The sequence below is a fragment of the Strongylocentrotus purpuratus genome, unplaced genomic scaffold (genome assembly GCF_000002235.5).
Source record: "Strongylocentrotus purpuratus isolate Spur 01 unplaced genomic scaffold, Spur_5.0 spur5_scaffold_1, whole genome shotgun sequence".
Taxonomy (NCBI): domain Eukaryota; kingdom Metazoa; phylum Echinodermata; class Echinoidea; order Camarodonta; family Strongylocentrotidae; genus Strongylocentrotus; species Strongylocentrotus purpuratus.
Window position 1 is genome coordinate 10,722,263 of NW_022145594.1, and position 10,519 is coordinate 10,732,781.

The following is a 10,519-nucleotide window of genomic DNA, read 5'->3' on the forward strand; positions in this document are numbered from 1 at the left end:
ACGTGCAAAAATGCGTGTTTTGCGTGATTTTTTATGAAATGCTTATAATGGCCTGAAACGTATGCAAAAAAATTTAAGACGATTTTGAGCAATCTAAAATTTTACGCGCGCATTAACGCGCGCGCCTACGCGTACGCGCATTTTTGCGCGCATTTGTTGACCTCAAATTGACCCGACGGATATTGATCTTAATCTTGATAAATATGAATGTAAAATTACTTTCCGTTATGAAGATATGGTCATAAGTTGATTTTCACAAAATGGCGTCTTGATGACGTCACGATGACTTTGAGTCTTTGGAAAGTCACGCAGTTCTAAGTTAGACTAAGATCTATCATCATTGAAAGTTTCATGACAATGGCTTGATTCAGTCTTGAGATATTCTGCGAACAAAATCGAGGAAGAATAATAAAATAAAACTAGACTTTAATTCGTCACTTAGACGAATTAGGTGATACGTATGATAATGGTTTACATAACGAATAATGAATTACACGATATATTATTTTATAAAATGCTTCTCCCATTTATATGCTTCTCCAATTATGATCTATCCATATGTCAAGATTAAATTGTGTCTCCTTGATCATCATGGATCTAGGGAAGATAGATTGAAACAATATATGACCTTTGACCCTGTGCAGTAACCAGTTACACATTTGACTCTAATTAACATCATGAAGAACACATTTTAAAGATTTTATCTTATTCAAAGAAATGAAAATGTAATTGATAAATGATTAGCATCATTATGATATGATGATCATGATGATAATGACCATGATCATGGTCATGAGCGATCCCGACATCTTATTGAAAACATAAGGGTTGATTTAGATAGCATATAGTCTCAGCTACAACATACTTAAAAATGAACAAAATCCAAGCAGAAATAACGGCGATATTGCTCGCAAAAGACAGGAATGTAGAATCCAGATTTGAGAAAAAGTCATCTCCCATAGGGATTACACGCAAAAAGTAATGGATTAAGTGAAAATAGGGTAATAATAAAGTAAAAAGGGTTGTTTATGACATTATTTGCGATGCTACGTGTTTAAATAATCAAAGGAGATGGTACAGTGAAAGGTCAAAAGGAAAAAAAGGTAGAGAAAAAATTGTTGGAGACACCCGGACTCGAACCAGGGATCTCGAGATTGGAAGTCAAGTGCGTTACTGATATACCAAAACATCTCCTATAGCGATTACACGTAAACGAAAATGGAATTCTGAAGTCCTACTTTGCAAGTGAGATATGAGCATGATCCCGGCATATGATCGAAAAAAGGTGCACACTGGAGATAGCTTATTGTCTCAGCTACAACATATCCGAAGCTCAACAAAAACAAAGCTAAAACAACGGAGGTATTGCTCGCGAAAGACGGAAATGTAGAATCCAATTTTGAGAAATAGTCATGTCCCATAGAAAATACACGCAAAATGTGAAAAATTGACATGCCTCCTTTAATCGCAAAAATACGCTATGATGCCTTTGTCAAAATGAACAATTGTGAACACTACATTTGTAGAAACTTGTCTCAGCTAAAACATATCAAAATTTGAAAGAAAATCAATCAATATTTACAGAGATACAATCAATTTTCCAAAAATATGCTGACGTCATAATATGCAAATTGAAATTTTGAGTTTGGAGGCCATTATGATGACATAATGAGTTAATTGAGGGTTAAATGAGACATGACATCATATCTTAATTTCATAGTCTATCCACATATGAACAAATATTGGGAGTTCCTATCTGTTCTGAAGAGTTACAATGAATTTTGTATAGGCATGTTTTTGCCCATGTATTGTGGATAAAGATAACGCAAATCCGCGCGTGCTGTCAACTTTGACGGACGCTCATTGCGTTATTAAAAGATGAACAAGTTATCAAAATGCTTGGAAAAATGTGCCAAATATGATGATAGAGAAAATTCGGCGATTCTATGTTGCAAAATGCTAGAACGCGCAAAAAAAGCGCGCGCATGCGCGTGAGCGTGATTTTTTGTCAAATGCTCCATATGGCCTAAAACGTATGCAAAAAAAATTTGGGATGATTTAGAGCATTTTAAATTTTTGCGCGCGCGTATACGCGCGGACGAACGCGCACACACGCATTTGCACACGTTTATTGACCTGAAATTGACCGGACGGATATTGATCTAAATCATGATAAATATGAATGAATAATTCCTTTCCGTTATGAAGATATGATCATAAGTTGATTTTTACAAAATGGCGCCTAGATGACGTCACGATAATGCTGAGTCCATGAAAAGTCACACAGTTCTTAGTTAGACCAAGATCTATCATCATGGCAAGTTTCATGATAATGGCTTTAGCCATACTTGAGATATCCTGCGAACAAAATTGAGGAATAATAATAATAATTTCTTCTATACAGACACAAAATAAATACTAGACTTTAATTCGTCACTTAGACGAATTAGGTGATACGTATGATATTGGTTTACCTAACAAAGAATGCATTACACGATATCATATTATTTTATAAAATGCTCTTCCCATAATGATCTATCCATATGTCAAGTTTAAATTGTGTCGATCCCTTGATCATTATGGATATAGGGAAGATAGATTGAGACAATATATGACCGTTGACTCTGTGCAGTAACCAGTTACACCTTTGACTCTAATTTACATCACGAAGAACGCATTTTGACGATTTTTATCTTATTCAAAGAAATGAAAATATAATTGATAAATAAGAGCTTATGCCTGAATAATTAAAAATGTATAGTGTATGACGTCAGATGTCCCGGCGTAAATGAAAAGTGTGAGAATACAATAGTGATCATTTCGAGTTGTCGACGTGAGATTCACTAGTTGCTTGAAAATAAAATCTTTAAATATCGAATGGATATATACTCTCACTGTATAAGGAATGTGGATTAGAGGGATATTGATCCGTCAGTCTTTCTTGAAGGCTTGTCAATTAAAGGAATACAAAGATTTGAATGTATTTCGCTCAAGAAATTACATACAGCATTGCCAGTAAATTTTACGGGATCAATGTTAAAATCTCCCATTATATAAACCTGTTTATGTTCAGTATGTGTTTTTTGTAAAACATTTTCAAAGACAGGGATGAAATCATTGATATTTGATTGGGGTTTCCTATATATGACACCTACAATAATATTGTTATGTCTCGGCAAATTGCTTTCAATAAACAGTGATTCATAGTTGTATGATGGGTATAATATAAATATATCATTGCGTATTTCATATTCAAAATTGTCAGCGACCAATAGACCAACACCTCCACTCTTTTGTACTTGGCGATTAAATTGTATAAATGAATGACCAGATACATTGAATAATAGTGGCGTACTATCATTAACCCAAGTTTCTATACATAAAGTACAGATGAAATTGGATAAAGCATTACAATGTATGTTTAAACTACGCGAATTAAAATGTAAAATACTAAAATGATAGTTAATGTTACTGAATTCAGTCGTAAAATCCTCATCAATATAATATTTACAGTTCAGAAACCTACTGAAATGAAAGTCATATTCTTTTTCGGATAAATAGTTTAAATAGGACATACGTGACATATTCATCATTTCAACATTCAACTGAAAATTGTGATATGATCCCAACATCCGATGAAAAAACTAAAAGCACCGTTTTTATAGCCCATGGTCTCAGCTATAACATACCCCAATTTGGGAGAAAACAGAGCACACATAAGATAGATAGTGCTCATAGATGAATGCCATGCAGATTCATGATGTGAACGAAATTCACCTTCCTTAGACATAACACGCAAATGACGAAATTCTGACATGTGGCCTTTAATTGAATTTTGTACTATGATGACCTCATTAAAATGAAACTTAGTGAAAAGTGATCTTGTAGAGAATTGCCTTATCTACAACATATCGACATTTCAAAGAGAATCGATGAATATTGAGAGAAATACACTACATTTTCCATAAATACAATGACGTCATAATATGCAATTTTGTATTTTTGACTTCCAAGGCCATTATGATGACGTTAAGATGTACTTAATGGCCAAATGAGATATGAAATCATACCTCCGACTCATACTCTATCTAAATATGAAAAAAAAATTGGCAATCCCTATTCATCCCAATGGACTTTTTATAGGCATGTTTTTGCCCATATATGCAATGTATTACAAAAATCGCGCGTACGGACGGTTATCTTGAACGGACGCTCATTCCGTTTTTAATAGTGATAAAGAGCTAAACATGGTATCAAATTTTCCGAAAAAATATGAGGAATATTCTGTCAAAAGTTTTTGCTGGGGGATTATTTTTCGTTCGGCCGTGACGAACGAAAACGTGCAAAAATGCGTGTTTTGCGTGATTTTTTATGAAATGCTTATAATGGCCTGAAACGTATGCAAAAAAAATTTAAGACGATTTTGAGCAATTTAAAATTTTACGCGCGCATTAACGCGCGCGCCTACGCGTACGCGCATTTTTGCGCGCATTTATTGACCTCAAATTGACCCGACGGATATTGATCTTATTCATGATAAATATGAATGAAAAATAACTTTCCGTTATGAAGATATGATCATTAGTTGATTTTCACAAAATGGCGCCTGGATGACGTCACGATGACTTTGAGTCCTTGAAAAATCACGCAGTTCTAAGTTAGACTAAGATCTATCATCATTGAAAGTTTCATGACAATGGTTTTATTCAGTCTTGAGATATCCTGCGAACAAAATCGAGGAAGAATAATAGGAAGAAGAATAATAATAAAAATCTTGACGAAATCAATAGGTGATACGTAGACTTCGTTACGTATCACCTAATGATACGTACCACCTAATGATTCCGTCAAAATTTGCAATTTCAACTTTCGATTGAAAATTCCGACATGATCCCAACATCCGATGAAAAAACAAAGTACACCGTTTTTATAGCCCATGGTCTCAGCTATAACATACCCCAATTTGGGAGAAAACAGAGCACACATAAGATAGATAGTGCTCATAGATGAATGCCATGCAGATTCATGATGTGAACGAAATTCACCTTCCTTAGACATAACACGCAAATGACGAAAATTCTGACATGTGGCCTTTAATTGAATTTTGTACTATGATGACCTCATTAAAATGAAACTTAGTGAAAAGTGATCTTGTAGAGAATTGCCTTATCTACAACATATCGACATTTCAAAGAGAATCGATGAATATTGAGAGAAATACACTACATTTTCCATAAATACAATGACGTCATAATATGCAATTTTGTATTTTTGACTTCCAAGGCCATTATGATGACGTTAAGATGTACTTAATGGCCAAATGAGATATGAAATCATACCTCCGACTCATACTCTATCTAAATATGAAAAAAAAATTGGCAATCCCTATTCATCCCAATGGACTTTTTATAGGCATGTTTTTGCCCATATATGCAATGTATTACAAAAATCGCGCGTACGGACGGTTATCTTGAACGGACGCTCATTCCGTTTTTAATAGTGATAAAGAGCTAAACATGGTATCAAATTTTCCGAAAAAATATGAGGAATATTCTGTCAAAAGTTTTTGCTGGGGGATTATTTTTCGTTCGGCCGTGACGAACGAAAACGTGCAAAAATGCGTGTTTTGCGTGATTTTTTATGAAATGCTTATAATGGCCTGAAACGTATGCAAAAAAAATTTAAGACGATTTTGAGCAATTTAAAATTTTACGCGCGCATTAACGCGCGCGCCTACGCGTACGCGCATTTTTTGCGCGCATTTATTGACCTCAAATTGACCCGACGGATATTGATCTTATTCATGATAAATATGAATGAAAAATAACTTTCCGTTATGAAGATATGATCATTAGTTGATTTTCACAAAATGGCGCCTGGATGACGTCACGATGACTTTGAGTCCTTGAAAAATCACGCAGTTCTAAGTTAGACTAAGATCTATCATCATTGAAAGTTTCATGACAATGGTTTTATTCAGTCTTGAGATATCCTGCGAACAAAATCGAGGAAGAATAATAGGAAGAAGAATAATAATAAAAATCTTGACGAAATCAATAGGTGATACGTAGACTTCGTTACGTATCACCTAATGATACGTACCACCTAATGATTCCGTCAAAATTTGCAATTTCAACTTTCGATTGAAAATTCCGACATGATCCCAACATCCGATGAAAAAACAAAGTACACCGTTTTTATAGCCCATGGTCTCAGCTATAACATACCCCAATTTGGGAGAAAACAGAGCACACATAAGATAGATAGTGCTCATAGATGAATGCCATGCAGATTCATGATGTGAACGAAATTCACCTTCCTTAGACATAACACGCAAATGACGAAAATTCTGACATGTGGCCTTTAATTGAATTTTGTACTATGATGACCTCATTAAAATGAAACTTAGTGAAAAGTGATCTTGTAGAGAATTGCCTTATCTACAACATATCGACATTTCAAAGAGAATCGATGAATATTGAGAGAAATACACTACATTTTCCATAAATACAATGACGTCATAATATGCAATTTTGTATTTTTGACTTCCAAGGCCATTATGATGACGTTAAGATGTACTTAATGGCCAAATGAGATATGAAATCATACCTCCGACTCATACTCTATCTAAATATGAAAAAAAAATTGGCAATCCCTATTCATCCCAATGGACTTTTTATAGGCATGTTTTTGCCCATATATGCAATGTATTACAAAAATCGCGCGTACGGACGGTTATCTTGAACGGACGCTCATTCCGTTTTTAATAGTGATAAAGAGCTAAACATGGTATCAAATTTTCCGAAAAAATATGAGGAATATTCTGTCAAAAGTTTTTGCTGGGGGATTATTTTTCGTTCGGCCGTGACGAACGAAAACGTGCAAAAATGCGTGTTTTGCGTGATTTTTTATGAAATGCTTATAATGGCCTGAAACGTATGCAAAAAAATTTAAGACGATTTTGAGCAATTTAAAATTTTACGCGCGCATTAACGCGCGCGCCTACGCGTACGCGCATTTTTGCGCGCATTTATTGACCTCAAATTGACCCGACGGATATTGATCTTATTCATGATAAATATGAATGAAAAATAACTTTCCGTTATGAAGATATGATCATTAGTTGATTTTCACAAAATGGCGCCTGGATGACGTCACGATGACTTTGAGTCCTTGAAAAATCACGCAGTTCTAAGTTAGACTAAGATCTATCATCATTGAAAGTTTCATGACAATGGTTTTATTCAGTCTTGAGATATCCTGCGAACAAAATCGAGGAAGAATAATAGGAAGAAGAATAATAATAAAAATCTTGACGAAATCAATAGGTGATACGTAGACTTCGTTACGTATCACCTAATGATACGTACCACCTAATGATTCCGTCAAAATTTGCAATTTCAACTTTCGATTGAAAATTCCGACATGATCCCAACATCCGATGAAAAAACAAAGTACACCGTTTTTATAGCCCATGGTCTCAGCTATAACATACCCCAATTTGGGAGAAAACAGAGCACACATAAGATAGATAGTGCTCATAGATGAATGCCATGCAGATTCATGATGTGAACGAAATTCACCTTCCTTAGACATAACACGCAAATGACGAAAATTCTGACATGTGGCCTTTAATTGAATTTTGTACTATGATGACCTCATTAAAATGAAACTTAGTGAAAAGTGATCTTGTAGAGAATTGCCTTATCTACAACATATCGACATTTCAAAGAGAATCGATGAATATTGAGAGAAATACACTACATTTTCCATAAATACAATGACGTCATAATATGCAATTTTGTATTTTTGACTTCCAAGGCCATTATGATGACGTTAAGATGTACTTAATGGCCAAATGAGATATGAAATCATACCTCCGACTCATACTCTATCTAAATATGAAAAAAAAATTGCAATCCCTATTCATCCCAATGGACTTTTTATAGGCATGTTTTTGCCCATATATGCAATGTATTACAAAAATCGCGCGTACGGACGGTTATCTTGAACGGACGCTCATTCCGTTTTTAATAGTGATAAAGAGCTAAACATGGTATCAAATTTTCCGAAAAAATATGAGGAATATTCTGTCAAAAGTTTTTGCTGGGGGATTATTTTTCGTTCGGCCGTGACGAACGAAAACGTGCAAAAATGCGTGTTTTGCGTGATTTTTTATGAAATGCTTATAATGGCCTGAAACGTATGCAAAAAAAATTTAAGACGATTTTGAGCAATTTAAAATTTTACGCGCGCATTAACGCGCGCGCCTACGCGTACGCGCATTTTTGCGCGCATTTATTGACCTCAAATTGACCCGACGGATATTGATCTTATTCATGATAAATATGAATGAAAAATAACTTTCCGTTATGAAGATATGATCATTAGTTGATTTTCACAAAATGGCGCCTGGATGACGTCACGATGACTTTGAGTCCTTGAAAAATCACGCAGTTCTAAGTTAGACTAAGATCTATCATCATTGAAAGTTTCATGACAATGGTTTTATTCAGTCTTGAGATATCCTGCGAACAAAATCGAGGAAGAATAATAGGAAGAAGAAGAATAATAAAAATCTTGACGAAATCAATAGGTGATACGTAGACTTCGTTACGTATCACCTAATGATACGTACCACCTAATGATTCCGTCAAAATTTGCAATTTCAACTTTCGATTGAAAATTCCGACATGATCCCAACATCCGATGAAAAAACAAAGTACACCGTTTTTATAGCCCATGGTCTCAGCTATAACATACCCCAATTTGGGAGAAAACAGAGCACACATAAGATAGATAGTGCTCATAGATGAATGCCATGTAGATTCATGATGTGAACGAAATTCACCTTCCATAGACATAACACGCAAATGACGAAAATTCTGACATGTGGCCTTTAATTGAATTTTGTACTATGATGACCTCATTAAAATGAAACTTAGTGAAAAGTGATCTTGTAGAGAATTGCCTTATCTACAACATATCGACATTTCAAAGAGAATCGATGAATATTGAGAGAAATACACTACATTTTCCATAAATACAATGACGTCATAATATGCAATTTTGTATTTTTGACTTCCAAGGCCATTATGATGACGTTAAGATGTACTTAATGGCCAAATGAGATATGAAATCATACCTCCGACTCATACTCTATCTAAATATGAAAAAAAAATTGGCAATCCCTATTCATCCCAATGGACTTTTATAGGCATGTTTTTGCCCATATATGCAATGTATTACAAAAATCGCGCGTACGGACGGTTATCTTGAACGGACGCTCATTCCGTTTTTAATAGTGATAAAGAGCTAAACATGGTATCAAATTTTCCGAAAAAATATGAGGAATATTCTGTCAAAAGTTTTTGCTGGGGGATTATTTTTCGTTCGGCCGTGACGAACGAAAACGTGCAAAAATGCGTGTTTTGCGTGATTTTTTATGAAATGCTTATAATGGCCTGAAACGTATGCAAAAAAAAAATTTAAGACGATTTTGAGCAATTTAAAATTTTACGCGCGCATTAACGCGCGCGCCTACGCGTACGCGCATTTTTGCGCGCATTTATTGACCTCAAATTGACCCGACGGATATTGATCTTATTCATGATAAATATGAATGAAAAATAACTTTCCGTTATGAAGATATGATCATTAGTTGATTTTCACAAAATGGCGCCTGGATGACGTCACGATGACTTTGAGTCCTTGAAAAATCACGCAGTTCTAAGTTAGACTAAGATCTATCATCATTGAAAGTTTCATGACAATGGTTTTATTCAGTCTTGAGATATCCTGCGAACAAAATCGAGGAAGAATAATAGGAAGAAGAAGAATAATAAAAATCTTGACGAAATCAATAGGTGATACGTAGACTTCGTTACGTATCACCTAATGATACGTACCACCTAATGATTCTGTCAAAATTTGCAATTTCAACTTTCGATTGAAAATTCCGACATGATCCCAACATCCGATGAAAAAACAAAGTACACCGTTTTTATAGCCCATGGTCTCAGCTATAACATACCCCAATTTGGGAGAAAACAGAGCACACATGAGATAGATAGTGCTCATAGATGAATGCCATGTAGATTCATGATGTGAACGAAATTCACCTTCCATAGACATAACACGCAAATGACGAAAATTCTGACATGTGGCCTTTAATTGAATTTTGTACTATGATGACCTCATTAAAATGAAACTTAGTGAAAAGTGATCTTGTAGAGAATTGCCTTATCTACAACATATCGACATTTCAAAGAGAATCGATGAATATTGAGAGAAATACACTACATTTTCCACAAATACAATGACGTCATAATATGCAATTTTGTATTTTTGACTTCCAAGGCCATTATGATGACGTTAAGATGTACTTAATGGCCAAATGAGATATGAAATCATACCTCCGACTCATACTCTATCTAAATATGAAAAAAAAAATTGGCAATCCCTATTCATCCCAATGGACTTTTTATAGGCATGTTTTTGCCCATATATGCAATGTATT